General features: G+C 42.5%; 1 protein-coding gene across 26 annotated transcripts in view; it reads left to right on the forward strand.

The window, feature by feature from the left end:
- DLG2 (discs large MAGUK scaffold protein 2) overlaps positions 1–13,640 on the forward strand; it is a 2,233,668-nt gene that overhangs the window by 1,690,675 nt on the left and 529,353 nt on the right. The window lies entirely within an intron of this gene.

A 13,640-nucleotide genomic window follows, 5' to 3' on the forward strand; every position in this document is an offset into this window, starting at 1 on the left:
CAGGTTCTTACCATTAGCACCGCCTGGGGAGCCCCATACGTGACCTCATATGTGTTTTTTTAATCTACTTACATAGCAATATTTCTAGCCCATGTGTACCATTTTAGGAATGTAGACAAAATGATAGCTAATCTGGAGCACAGACTAGTAGCCAGGCACTTTCCACATGTATAAATACTTGATTCTAGTTATCCCAACAACTTTGCGGAGGGTGGGTTTTGATGCAGTAAGTGGGAGAGCCAGGACTCCAGTGGGGGCTTTCCCACAGCAGACAGGCTTCTGCTGTCAGGAGCCGTAATCCCTCTCATTCACCATAGCTTCTCCCTCAGTCCCCCACATCTTATGTCCACGCTGCCACAAATCTGTGGATCCTGAAAGAAAATTTGAGCTTTGTTCACACGATGTAATCTGGGAAATGCACCATTAAAAGAAGAAAGAAGATGCTTAACAAATCGTTAACCTTCTTTTGCCTTCTTTAAAAGGCTGATATAATCTGAAAGAATTCTTAATTTCATTTTTAATTAAAACCAGGAGAGGAAACCCTCTGGGCATGGCTCTTAAGGCCTGATTCCTTCTTGCGTTCTCCTTCAAAGGCCTTCGCTGCCTTTTTGAAGTAAAGTGATCACCAAGCCCAATTTGAATTAAGGAAACTAAGGAGAGAGTAATTGACTCCCGCAAAGTCACAGAGGTGGCTCTTGCCGGATTCCATTCTATAGCCACTTTTCTGTGCAGGGATTCTCACTGAAAGAAACACCCTTGCTTTGAAATTAATGAATTTTCTATATAGACCCTTTAAAAATTTTTTTTAACTTTTAATTTTATATTTGACTATAGCCGACTAACAATGTTATGATAGTTTCAGGTCGACAGCAAAGGTGGACCCAGCCATATATATACATTATCCATTCTCCCCCAAACTCCCCTCCCATCCAGGCTGCCGCATAACACTGGGCGGAGTTGCCTTTGCCGTGCAGTAGGGCCTTGCTGGTTACCTATGTTAAAAATAGCAGTGTGTGCCTGTATATTCGTGCGTGCATGCTCAGTCACTTCAGTTGTGTCCAACTCTTTGCTACCCCATGGAGGCCTTGCAACACCAGGCATCTCTGTCCATGAGATTCTCCAAGCAAGAATACTGGAGTGGGTTCCTGTGCCCTCCCCCAGGGAATCTTCCTGACCCAGGGATCGAACCCAGGCCTCCTGCACTGCAAGCAGATTGTCTACCACTAAGTCACCAGGGAAGCCCATACATGTATATAGACCCTTTTAAAAAAAATACCATTTATTGTTGCCCTTCACTTTCTTCTTCTTAAAGATCAAGGAGATGGTCTTTCATTAAGAATTCAAGAATTTTTTAAGCACATTTAAAATTGCATCATGTAGTGTGAAGGAGGGAAGAAGGCAGGCTACTCACTTTGTTCCTAAACTCTCATTTACTCTTTGCAATAACCCTGGCATGTCCAGAGACAGAGTCTCAGGGGAGCTTGGAAATGAACTCAGATGGGTCTTATTCCAAAATTCCTATCTTGAGACATTCAAATAACTCTCTGTGATGCAACAATCTAAATTTAATTGACTAGCTGTTTTTAAAAAGCCGGATTATTTACCTACCTGAGCTGTTATCAATATTTTCCCTCAGTTTTAGTATATTTTTTTTTTTGTTTGGGGAGCAATCTTTGTTTTTACTTTAGTAAACCACTGTGTTATTGGAAGCCATAAGAAACTGAAAGATAAGCTTAATTTCAAAAGCATTTCTTTGTGGAGGCAAAGTAGCTGTGAGAAAATGCTGTGCAAATCACTATAGCAACAAATTATATGAACTCAGAAAGAATCAAGACAGTGACATCGAACCATAACACCCACAGCACAGATACAAATTTAACCCACTAATGTGTGTTGAGTGCTTTTACGTACATGGCACTGTTCCAAACTTTTATAGGTACTAACTTATTTTATCCTCATGACAATCTCTGGGGTAGGTATGATTATTCTAATTTTGCAGAAGAGCTCTGATACATCTTTAACAAGTGGAAACAATGAGATGAGATTGTTCAAGCTGAGTATACCAGGACGTGGAATATTAATTTCATTAGAGGAAGGTTTTTTGTGGAATATTAATTTCATTAGAGGAAGGTTTTTGTTGTTTTATTTACTGTTGTATTTCCTGTCCTGACATCCTGACGTGTAGTCCTGATAGTTATACTGATGATGATAGTGATGGAGAAGGAGAAGAAGAAATCAGTCGCTATCATTTATATAATCTTATTGGCTGCCAGGCTGCACTTTATACGAATTAGCTCCTTAATTCCCACCGCAGTCCAAGAAGGTACGCGCTTTTGTTACTCTCCTTGTTTTGCAAGTGAAGAAACTGAAGTCCGGAGAGATTAAGTGACCTACCTAAGGTCACTCAGGATTAGGATAGGATTTGAATCTGGCAGGCTGGGACCAGAATCGGTTCTTTCACATGTGCTCAATAAATATCTATTGAATGTTATTCTCATCAGACGTAAGACTCAAGAATTAAATTCTGAGGGGAAAAAGTATGCATCATTTAACCATAGTCAGATTTCAATAGATAGATGATAAATATATGGTTAAGAGTCTATATGAGATGGGTGAAACTGGAGCCCATTATACAGAGCGAAGTAAGCCAGAAAGATAAAGATCATTACAGTATACTAACACATATATATGGACTTTAGAAAGATGGTAACGATAACCCTATATGCAAAACAGAAAAAGAGACTCAGATGTATGGAACAGACTTGTGGACTCTGGGAGAAGGCGAGGGTGGGATGTTTCAGGAGAACAGCATTGAAACATGTATATTATCTAGGGTGAAACGGATAACCAGCTCAGGTTGGGTACATGAGACAAGTGCTCGGGCCTGGCGCACTGGGAAGACCCAGAGGGATCGGGTGGAGAGGGAGGTGGGAGGGGGGACTGGGATGGGGAATACATGTAAATCCATGGCTAATTCATATCAATGTATAACAAAAACTACTGTAATGATGTAAAGTAATTAGCCTCCAACTAATAAAAAATTAAAAAAAAAAAAAAAAGAGTCTATACTCTAGAATAAAAGTGTTAGCTGCCTCCACCACAGCCTAACTATGTAAACTTGAGCAGCTGACAACTACTCTGAGCTTCTGTATCCTCAGTCTTATAACAGTGATAACTGCGGTATCCATTTCATGGGTTGCTGTGAAGATTTAATGACGTTATATGTAAAGTGGAGAGCAGTGCCTGATAAATATGAAGTGCCCTGCTAACGTTAGCTATTTATATGTGTGTGTATTCAATGACAGTGTGTGTGCTCAGTCGCTTGGTCGTGTCTGACCCTTTGCAACCGCACGGACTGCAGCTTACCAGGCTCCTCTGTCCATGGGATTCTCCAGGCAGGACTACTGGAGCGGGTTGCCATTTCCTGCTCCAGGGGATCTTCCCGACCCAGGGATCGAACCTGTGTCTCTCATGGCTTCTGCATTGGCAGGCGGATTCTTTACCACTGCGCCACCGGGAAAGCCCCAAATGACACAGTATGACCCCGTAAATAGATAGCTCAGGCTGAGGTGGGAATGAGTTTTTAATAAAGGACTACTTATACAAGGCCATTTTCACTCATGGCCTGATGGTGAGCCCAGTGAATTGTAAAGGAGATGAATGTTAGGGTTGGCAGGGTGAGAGGAAGGGCTATGCAAGGCTGCTTATATTTACACAGAGATCTAAGCATTTCAGAATGTAGAATTTTGTTTTCATTAAAGGATCAAAGTTTACCTCTCACAACAGAAAAAGTAAATCTTCCATTTCCACTCTTTAATTCAGTTCTGTAGACCTTATGCTCATATGAAGTTTAAAGGATCCCTTGAACAGGATTTTCAAAGTCAGCAGAGATGTGTGTTCCAAACTGAATGCTAAAACCTAAGATCACTCTATTCTAGAGAAAATGAATACATTAGAGAGTGAAAAGAAGTTGTGTGGTTGACTTTAAATGGAGGGGTGGCACGTATACTGGGCCTAGCTAGCCCAGTCAGAGCCTTTGTCTAAATTTTAAAATCTCTCCCCTTCAGGACAAAGGAAGGACAAAATGTGCCAGGGCCCCCAGTGTGACATGTAGGTGGAATTTCGATCAGATTTCAGCCCTAGCTCATTCCCTTGGCCAAGCATCTGTATGAACAACCTGCCTAACAGAATGGATTGGCCCAGACTGAGGCCAGGGATGAAAACCATATTTCTCTCTGTTATGTTCATCCCTCTCAAATTTATTTTGATGTTCTGCTTCCTTACTTATGCCTCTGTCATCATTATGAGGCTATCATCCTGTCAAGTCTTATAGGTTTAAAAATAATAACTAGAGGCTAATACAAGTTCAGAGATGAAAGATAACCTTGAAATAATCTAGTCAGATTTTATATGCTCCAGATGAGGAAACTGTCACCCAGCCCACAAATATGTATTAAATGCCTACTATATGGTGGGGACTTCTGGGGATACACAATCCAGAAATGGTCAGACCCTGCTCTCAGGAGGTTTAGGGACCACTGGGCCCAGAGGGTTACTTTTGTGGATAAAATTGACAGACATTGGTAATATGGGGAAAAAAAAGTCTAGCAATTTATTATGGATTGTATTTTTCAAATATGCATGAATTTCACTTAGCCTTCAACCTTATTTATTCTGAATCCATCCTGTATTTCTCCTAGATATTACGGTTACAGGTTTATAGGTTTGTAGGTTTAAAGGTTTATAGGTTATAGGTTATAGGTATTCATTGGTTTCTAGGCATTATTTCTTTTTTAAAATTGTCGTTTATTTATTTTTGGCTATGCTGAGTGCTTGTTGCTACACACAGACCTTCTTCAGTTGCAGTGAAGTGAAGTGATAGTCACACAGCTGTGTCACAACTCTTTGCAACCCCGTGGACTAGAGCCCACCAGGCTCCTCTGTCCATGGAATTCTCCTGGCAAGAGTACTGGAGTGGATTGCCATTTCCCTCTCCAGGGCATCTTCCCGACCCAGGGGTTGAAGCTGGGTCTCCTGCATTGCAGCAGATTCTTTACCACCTGAGCCAGCATGGGAGCCCCTCGCTGCAGTGAGCGGGGGCTCCTCCCCTGGCGCGGTGCATGGGCATCTTACCGCGGTGGCTTCCCTTCTTGCTTCGTGCAGCCTCTGGGGCATGCAGGTATATGCAGGAGCTGCAGCGTGTGGGCTCCGTAGTTGGGCTGAGCAGCTGCGGGCTCAGCAGCTCTCAGGCTCTGGAGAAAAGGCTCAGCAGCTGCGGCTCACGGGCCTAGCTGCTGTGTGGTATGTGTGATCTTCCCGAATCAGGAATCAAACCTGTGTCTCCTGCACTGGCAGGCGGATACTTTACCACTGGACTGCTAGGGACACCTCAGACTCTTTTCATACGAAATCGGAAGGTTGAGTAATAGCCCGGATTTCCTTCCAGCTCTCTGCATTCTCACATGTCAAGCTGCTAGATAAATTCTTACTGTCTTGCTAGCACTACGTTCCTTATAGGGAGAGCTTCAGGCTACACTGGTTTTGAGGAAAGGCACCGTGAGTAAAAACAAAAGTCTCTGACCAGACCATCAGGAGACCAGTCCACCAGTATAATTGTGAAATTCTGAGACCTTCCCTTTCTTCTCTGCACGGGTTTGGTGACTCATGGATTGTCCTGAACAACCATGTCCGCCCTCCTGTTTCCCGTTATTTCCCCAGAGGACACTCCTCACTTAGGACAGATCACTTTGTCTCCTCACCTTTGTCCCTGTCCAAGCCCTTAGAATGATGTCATTTCAGATCTCCATCTCCTTTCCCATTGTTGTCCACACTGGCGCTCCATGCCTACGCCAGCCTTCCAGGAGCTGGGCGGTGTCTGGCAGGGGCAAGACGAGAAGCCTTTCCTTCCTGCCCTGGACCAGGGCTCCCAGTGGGGCGTCTTGTGATCACGGCCCTGAGCCCCACGCCTCTGTGTTTTGACAGGTCCTGTGTGGGACTCTTGGTCCGCTGGGGCTTTCTCGCTCAGGTGAGGGTCTTGCCATCCCCGTTTCTCTTGCTGTCTCCAGAGCAGCTCTGTTTGTGTCCCAGCCAGACTCCTTGTCCTGATTTTCATGTTGGAGCCTTTTCCTCTGGGATCTTTGGGACCCATGAAAGCAGCCCTCTAATCTAGACTTTTCCAGCAGAGAAGCAAAGAAGACAGACTGTTCTTGGTTGGGCAGCATTAGCATTTTCATTTTCCAGAGCATCAAAAACTTTCTCGGGAGACAATCAACTTTTTAGAATCCCAAAGTTAGAAGTTACAACAGAAGGGATGGGGATGATGACTGTGGGAAGTCAGGAAGGAGTGGTTGGAGGTCTTTCCAGTGATGCTTCAAGCAGCTGCAGGCCTCCAGATGGTCAAGAGTTCCTAGAAATCTCTGGTCACAGAGCTCTATAAATCACAGACAAGGAGAGTTGCCTTTCCTGAGTCGTCCTCTGGACGTAGAGTGTTGGTTTCTTCCCTCCCTTCTCTCTAAAAGGCCCCTTACTGTGGCCCCCCAGTGAGACCTCTGACATGAAGTATCCTGCGGCCCCTCTGCTTCCTTCAGTCATGTGTGTGTGCATGCTCAGTTGCTTACTTATGTCTGACTCTCTTGCAACCCTATGGACTATAGCCCGCCAGGCTCCTCTGTCCATGGGTTTTCCCAGGCAAGAATCCTGGAGTGGATTGACATTTCCTCCTTCACGGGATCTTCACGATCTTGAGATCCAACCCACGTCCCCTGCATTGGCAAGCGGATTCTTTACCACTGAACCACCAGGGAAGCTCTGCTTCCCTTAGCTCAGCAAGTGAAAAATCCACATGTATTCAAAATTTGGGCTCTTTCTAACTCCACTTCTGCCCACTTATATTGACTTTGTCTTTAGACCCTTCCTTTTTTCGTGCTAGGTCCAAAGTCAGCTGCTGAGAGAGTTGGCCAGCAATCTTTAGTTCTTCTTCATGCATTTCCATCCCATAATACCCAGGGGAGTAGTGAACCTGAAGAACAGACCGAGTCAATCTGCCAGTCTTCCGCTAGTAATAACACTGTGTAAATGAAAACGGACTTTCCCTGTCATAGAGTTTTCCTTTCTATGGGTAGGAGCAATGCTGTGTGTTGTCCATATGACACATGAGCAGATAGCGACATTCTGTATAGATTGACAGATGGTAAGTGTTCACTTGACACAGTGACTCACAGTTCAAAAGGCAGCTTACATTTAATGGGAGCTCTTCTCCCTGCTGAAGGCAGTGCATGGAAGGCTTGGTAATTGAGAGGAATCCTTAACTCTGAGTTGTAGTTCACCCTTACTCTTGTGGGAGAAAGTGAAACATAACACTTTTCCCTGAGATTTCTGAATTAGGCCACAGAAAGAGATTTTCTTCATCCTACCTATTGTGCATTGTAACAGATAATGTCTACTGTTTGTTAAAGACAGTTTTATTTGTAGTCTACACATGTCAACAGCAGACGCTCTGGAGAAATCGTATCATGTGTGGACTCCTCGAATGTGTCTTACAGGGTTTGAGGTTTGGGTCCTTGCAATGTGCACTTCTAAGTTTTCAAAGGTGGGATCAAGGTCCAGAGCAAGCAAACCTCTCAGAAACTCTGATTAACCCTGTGAAGGGTAATAAAGCAAAAATCAATTCGACAAACTTAGAAGATTGAAAAGGAACAGATTAAGACATGCAAAAGGACTTTATTTTCAGCACCAGTCACTCTTCAAGTTTGCTCAGCATGCTGAGTAAATGTCAGTGTCTGGCAAGATGAGAGTAATTGCCATTCCCTTTCTCTTATGTTCCTTCTATGAAGAAAAATTTCTTTATAGTTCCAACTATAAAGAAAAAGAAATGCAAGGAAATATGTGTTGCAAGTAAGGATAAAGCTAATGGTATATCCTGAGAGCCCTAAGTATCATTTAATTATAAAATGCTTGATCAGAAAGGATTAGAGAAGATTGCATCCCAACATTCTTTTTAATAGAGAAAATAAGTCCAGCAAAATTAAGAGACTTAACCAATATCACACAGTTCTACAAGTAATTTATGGCAGATAAATGACTCGGGTTAGAGATGTCAGGTGCCAATGCTTTTTCTCCCATGCCAGTTAGTAATTTTAACTAAACACAGTCTTTTAGGATGTTTCACACTAGGGAAGGATACATATCACAGACCAAGCCTGGAAGGAAACAGAAATGTTCCTTCGGAATAACAGTGTTTACCTTGAAGGAGTATGATTTGAATGTGGAAAGAAATTGTTATTTTTAACTTAAAAAAATTTTTTAAATTCAGTTCAGTTCAGTCACTCAGTCATGTCTGACTCTTTGCGACCCCATGAACCACAGCACACCAGGCCTCCCTGTCCTCACCAACTCCCAGAGTTTACTCAAACTCATGCCCATCGAGTCGGTGATGCCATCCAGCCATCTCATCCTCTGCTGTCCCCTTCTCCTCCTGCCCCCAATCCCTTCCAGCATCAGGGTCTTTTCCAGTGAGTCAGCTCTTCGCATGAGGTGGCCAAAGTACTGGAGTTTCAGCTTCAACATCAGTCCTTCCAGCGAACACCCAGGACTGATCTCCTTTAGGATGGACTGGTTGGATCTCCTTGCAGTCCAAGGGACTCTCAGGAGTCTTCTCCAACACCACAGTTCAAAAGCATCAATTCTTCAGTGCTCAAATTTCTTTATAGTCCAACTGTCACATCCATACATGACCACTGGAAAAAACATAACCTTGACTAGACAGACATTTGTGGACAAAGTAATGTCTCTGCTTTTTAATATGCTGTCTAGGTGGGTCATAACTTTCCTTCCAAGGAGTAAGCGCCTTTTAATTTCATGGCTGCAATCACCATCTGCAGTGATTTTGGAGCCCCAAAAAATAAAGTCTGACACAGTTTCCCTGTCTATTTGCCATGAAGTGAGGGGACCAGATGCCATGATCTTAGTTTTCTAAATGTCGAGATTTAAGCCAACTTTTGCACTCTCCTCTTTCACTTTCATCAAGAGGCTGTTTAGTTCTTCTTCACTTTCTGCCATAAGGGTGGTATCATCTGCATATCTGAGGTTATTGATATTTCTCCCGGCAGCCTTGATTCCAGCTTGTGCTTCCTCCAGCCAATCATTTCTCATGATGTACTCTGGATATAAGTTAAATAAGCAGGGTGACAACATACAGCCTTGACATACTCCTTTTCCTATTTGGAACCAGTCTGTTGTTCCATGCCCAGTTCTAACTGTTACTTTCTGACCTGCATACAGATTTCTTAGGAGGCAGGTCAGGTGGTCTGGTATTCCCATCTCCTTCAGAATTTTCCACAGTTCATTGTGATCCACAGTCAAAGGCTTTGGCATAGTCAATAAAGCAGAAATAGATGTTTTTCTGGAACTCTCTTGCTTTTTCAATGATCCAGCAAATGTTGGCAATTTGATCTCTGGTTCCTCTGCCTTTTCTCAATCCAGCTTGAACATCTGGAAGTTCATGTATTGCTGAAGCCTGGCTTGGAGAATTTTGAGCATTACTTTACTAGCGTGTGAGATGAGTGCAATTGTGCAGTAGTTTGAGCATTCTTTGGCATTGCCTTTCTTTGAGATTGGAATGAAAACTGACTGTTTCCAGTCCTGTGGCCACTGCTGAGTTTTCCAAATTTGCTGACATGTTGAGTGCAGCACTTTCACAGTGTCATCTTTCAGGATTTGAAATAGCTCAGCTGGAATTCCATCACCTCCACTAGCTTTGTTCATAGTGATGCTTCCTAAGGGCCACTTGACTCACACTCTAGGATGTCTGGCTCTAGGTGAGTGATCACACCATTGTGATTATCTGGGTCGTGAAGATCTTCTTTGTACAGTTCTTCTGTGTATTCTTGCCACCTCTTCTTAATACCTTCTACTTCTGTTAGGTCCATATCATTTCTGTCCTTTGTTGAGCCCATCTTTGCATGAAATGTTCCCTTGGTATCTCTAATTCTCTTAAAGAGATCTCTAGTCTTTCCTATTCTATTGTTTTCCTCTATTTCTTTGCATTGATTACTGAGGAAGACTTTCTTATCTCTCCTTGCTATTCTTTGGAACTCTCCATTCAAATGAGTATATCTTTCCTTTCTCCTTTGCTTTTCACTTCTCTTCTTTTCACAGCTATTTGTAAGGCCTCCTCAGGCAGCCATTTTGCCTTTTTTCATTTCTTTTTCTTGGGGATGGTCTTGATCCCTGTCTCCTGAAATTGTTTATAAAAACCAACTTTAAGTTTTGTTATTAATACTAAAAAATACATTTAAGAATCCACCATTTAGACTCAGCAATTTCACTGCTAGGCATAAACTCAAGAGAAATGAAAACATATCTCTACACAAAACTTATATACAGATGTCCAAAGTAGCATTAGTCATAATAGACAAAAGCTGGAAATAATCCAAATATCCATCAGCTGGTGAATGGATAAAGACCATGTGGTATATCCATGTTGTTGTTCAGTCACTCGGTCATGTCCAGCTTTTTGCAACACCATGGACTGCAGCACACCAGACATCGCTGTCCTTGCCTGTCTCCTGGACTTTGCTCAGACTCCTGTCCATTGGTTCAATAATGCCATCCAACAATCTCATTCTCCATCACCCCCTTCTTCTCCTGCCCTCAATCCTTCCCAGCATCAGGGTCTTTTCCAATGAGTTGGCTCTTTGCATCAGGTGGCCAGAGTATTGGAGCTTCAGCACCAGTCTTTCCAGTGAATATCCAGGGTAGATTTCCTTTAGGATTGACTGGTTTGATTCTCCTTGCAGTCCAAGAGACTTTGAAGAGTTTTCACTAGCACCACAGTTAGAAAGCATCAACTCTTCAGTGCTCAGCCCTCCTATGGTCCAACTCTCACATCCTTACCTTTGACTAAATGTACCTTTGTCGGCAAAGTGATGTCTCTGCTTTTTAATATGCTGTCTAGTCTGGTCATAGCTTTTCTTCCAAAGAGCAAGTGTGTTCTAATTTCATAGCTACAGTAACCATCTGCAGTGATTTTATATCCATACAATGCAACATTATTCAGTGAGCAAAAGGAGTGAAGTACTAAGACATGCGACAGCTTGTAAGAACCTTGAAAAAACATGAATGAGAAAAGCCAATCATAAAGGACCACATATTGTATGATTCCATTTATATGAAGTGTCCACAATAAGCAAACCTATAGAGAAAGAAAGTAAATTAGTGATTGCCTAGGGATGGTGAAGGGGCTTGCATAACTCAGTGAATCTATGAGCCATGCCATGCAGGGCCACCCAAGATGAACAGGTCATAGTGAAGAGTTCTAACAAAACGTGGTCCACTGGAGGAGGAAATGGCAACCCACTCCAGTATACTTGCTTCAAGAACCCCATGAGCAGTTCATGGAGTGCTAGAGGTGACCCTTGAGAGTCCCTTGGACTGCAAGGAGATCAAACTAGTCAATCCTAAAGGAAATCAACCCTGAATATTCATTGGAAGGACTGATGCTGAAGTTCCAATACTTTCACCATCTGTTGCAAAGAGCTGACTCACTGGAAAAGACGCTGATGCTGGGAAAGATTGAGGGCTGTAGGAAAAGAGGCCAGCAGAGGATGAGATGGCTGGATAAAGCATCACCGACTTGATGGCCATAAATTTGAGCAAACTGCAAGAGACAGTGGAGGACAGAGGAGCCTGGTGTGCTGCCGTCCGTGGGGTTGCAAAGAGTCAGAAATGGCTTAGCAGCTGAACAACAACAGCAGTAAAGGACTGGACAGGGAGGTGAGGAGAACTGAAAGTAATTGATGATGTGTATGGGATTCCTTTGGGGAGTTATAAAAACCTTTTAAAATTAGATTTCAGTGTTGATTGCACAGCTCTGTTAATATACTAAAGGCCATTGAATGGTGCACTTTAAATGGGTGAATTTATAGTATATGAATTATAACTCAACAATGCTGTTAAATTTTTCCAATAAAAGTTAACCCATATAGCAACATCACAACTAAGATTATGTCCTTATGACATCAAATATTCAGGTAAAAATAATTTTTAAAACCCAGTTAAAAGTTTAGATGCTTTTTCTATTCTCCAACAGATTTTTCAAATAGGTAATTATTCAAAGGATTTAGAGGTCTTCAGACTTTTCATACTTTTAATAATGTTACAGCTCTCATTTACTAAATATCAACTTTTTGTTGTGTTCTACAAACATAACCACTAATCCTCACAATAAATCTATATAGTAGGTGTATTTATCCTTACTTTACTGATGAAACTAATATCTGGCAAAGCTGAGCTTTAAATCCAGTTCCACTTACTTTCATTAAACCACAACCACCATCCTATTGCATAAAAATAATCTTTAAAACTCTCCTTCCCAACTAGAAAAATTGTCTACACTCTCTCACTTCCTTTTGTCCTATTCACCCTTCAGAGCCACCCGTAGCTCTCCATTGAAATTGTTTTCACCAAGGTCGCCAAGATTCTTTGTTTCTAAATTCAGTGGCACTTTCTTAGTCCTTATCATAACCCTGTTACTTGCTCCTTCTGAAACCATTGTTTTTTTTAACTTCCGTAATCCCACTTCTAGGCCATGATTCTCCTTGCACCTCTGACTTTCCCTTCTCCATCTCCTCACACATCTCCTCCTCATCCCTTTTGTCCATTTCACCCAGTGATCTTCTCTTTCACCTCTGCACACCCTCTCTGGCAGAGGGCATCCTCATCTACAGATTTGGTTCCCAGTTATATGCTTATGTCTCCTACCTCTATATTTGCAACCAGAGCTTTCCTTGACTCCAGGCTCGTGCATATAGATTCATCCTGGACATCTCTCCTCAAATGCCCTAGGTCACATCAAAAAGCACACACATCATCTTTACCTTTCAGACCATTGCCTCTGGTTTTCTCTCCTGTCTTAATGACCATTAAGAGTATGTTATAGTATTTGGGAGCATGTACTTGGATTCAAATTTCAGTTCTAGTACCTGTGCGATCTCTCTATGTCTTATCCATAATATGGGAATAATAAAAGTATCCATCTCACAGTGTCTTTATGAGGATTGAGTTTATATGAGAAAAGTGCCTGCCACAGAGTAAGCTTAGTACTTCTGTGATTATGACACCAAGACTTTTTCCTGGATTCCTGCTACTGATTCACCTTATGTTGATCTCTATGTGTCCTACCAGTCAATATATCTTTAATTAAGCTAATTCCTCTGCAGTATTTCCATATTATATCCAATCTAGATTTGGCTAGGGGGCTTCCTTGGTAGCTGATCTGGTAAAAAATCTGCCTGCAGTGCAGGAGACCCTGGTTCGATTCCTAGGTTGGAAAGATCCCCTGGAGAAGGGGACAGCTACCCACTCCAGTAGGTAGCCTGGAGTTCTCTCTTCCTGGAGAATTCCATGGTCAGAGGAGCCTGGTGGGCTACAGTCCATGGGTCACAAAGAGTCGGACACGAGTGAATGATTGCCCATCTGAAGCACTTACCACCTGCTGTCTGCCACTAGCTCCATGCACCTTCAATCCATCTTCTCATCATAGCACATGTATTGATATATGTTCTAAAATACACATCTGGGTTGTCTCTGCCTCTTGCCATCACCTGCCTTTCATTCAAACCAGTTCTTTCTGTAGTTCCTAG

The sequence above is a fragment of the Odocoileus virginianus genome, chromosome 28 (assembly GCF_023699985.2).
Source record: "Odocoileus virginianus isolate 20LAN1187 ecotype Illinois chromosome 28, Ovbor_1.2, whole genome shotgun sequence".
NCBI lineage: Eukaryota > Metazoa > Chordata > Mammalia > Artiodactyla > Cervidae > Odocoileus > Odocoileus virginianus.